A 1435-nucleotide genomic window follows, 5' to 3' on the forward strand; every position below is an offset into this window, starting at 1 on the left:
GCCGCCGCGGTGGCCGGTGGCCAGCCCCCGCCCTGGGGGTACCTGGTGGTAGGTGTCATCCCGGCGCGGCTCAGGGGACGGGTCCGGCAGCACCGGCACCAGAAGGGGAAGGTGGCGGGCGGTTACACCGTGTGGAGAGGTGGAAGTGCCGCTTGTACCGAGTTGCTCTCGCTAAGGGGGGCCGGGGGTTGCCGCTGGGTCCGTGCTGGAGCAGCCAGCAGGTGGGGTGGCGCTGGTGAAGGCTGCTCCGGTGCGGGGGTCAGAAGGCAGTGCGGGGCTTAGGTTAGCGGGCGAAATAAAGCCCTGGCATGCCATTTAGTTCCCGGAGTTGCCAGGCTTTTAAAAAACTTGTTGTTGAAGGATCTTGTTTTCAGATGTTGCCCTTCTTAGAGGTCCCATAGCGTATCGCATATTTCAAGTAGTAAGTTGAATCTTGGCTATTGAAGAAATACTTTTCTTATGTGTAATGGTGAAGGCATCAGCTTTATGCTTTGAAGGCATTGAACCCATCCACACATTAGCGCTGGAGCATTAGTTCCCTTTCTGAACATGAAATAAATCCATTCGTTTATGACTTGAGTTTTCTGCCATGTTTTACATCTCAGCAATGCAAAGCACAGAACGGTTCTAGAAACAACACGGAGTGGGAGGAATTGGGGGAAAAATCCTCCACCCTGGCTGTGTAGTTAGCTGCTTTTGCATTTTCTGGTAGCGGGAAGGTAAATAAAGTACCTGTCTCTGGTGATTATTGGCTCATTCCTGTCGCCGTGCTGTTACACCTCAGTTATGTCGGTGGAGCTGCATGTGAAGCTGCCCCATGAACTGAAAAAATGGAAAACAACTGTTACTCTTTTGAAGTTTTCTTTTCTTGGAGCGATTCCCATCCGGGGCAGTGTCTTGCTCTGCTTCTCGATGGGACACCCGAGGGAGCGGCGTGGGAGCGAGAAGGAAGAGGGGCTGCTTTGCGTTCGGGTGCTGAAAGAGTTATTTGTTGGACCGTTGTTAGAGCCATCACAAGGCCCGACCACGTCCTGACCAACCTCGGACCGAGAGTGAAAGGGCTTCATTCATGTTACCCCGCTTGCTCACAACTTGACTGTGGAGCCATAGCTTGCTTTCTGCCGGGGCTCCCGCCCCGAGAGCTCCATTTCACACATACTCTCTTTAAGGCCTCTGTAAGTCCTTTGCAGTTGCACTATAACGTAGTGCAATGCATTAACTTTATATAAGCTTCCTCTCTTCATACACAGTATGTATATATAGCTAGGTGGAGAGTCAGTACTTCACGGGCTGGCTCTCGCGGGAGACCGGAAAAATGTGGAAAGAAAAAAACCTAAGAGCCAAAGTACGAGAAACAATACAAAATGTTTTTGCTGCTTTATGTTTGTGTGAGGAGTGTGGAGAGAGGCGGGGAAAAGGGAAAAAAGGGGGGGGG

At 51.6% G+C, this 1435-nt stretch overlaps 1 protein-coding gene across 1 annotated transcript in view; it reads right to left on the reverse strand.

Annotated features, from left to right (window-relative positions):
* Positions 1-1435, reverse strand: part of SOWAHC (sosondowah ankyrin repeat domain family member C) — a 4522-nt gene that overhangs the window by 2002 nt on the left and 1085 nt on the right. The window lies entirely within an intron of this gene.

Source organism: Aptenodytes forsteri, unplaced genomic scaffold, assembly GCF_000699145.1.
Source record: "Aptenodytes forsteri isolate BGI_AS27 unplaced genomic scaffold, ASM69914v1 Scaffold96, whole genome shotgun sequence".
Lineage (NCBI taxonomy): Eukaryota > Metazoa > Chordata > Aves > Sphenisciformes > Spheniscidae > Aptenodytes > Aptenodytes forsteri.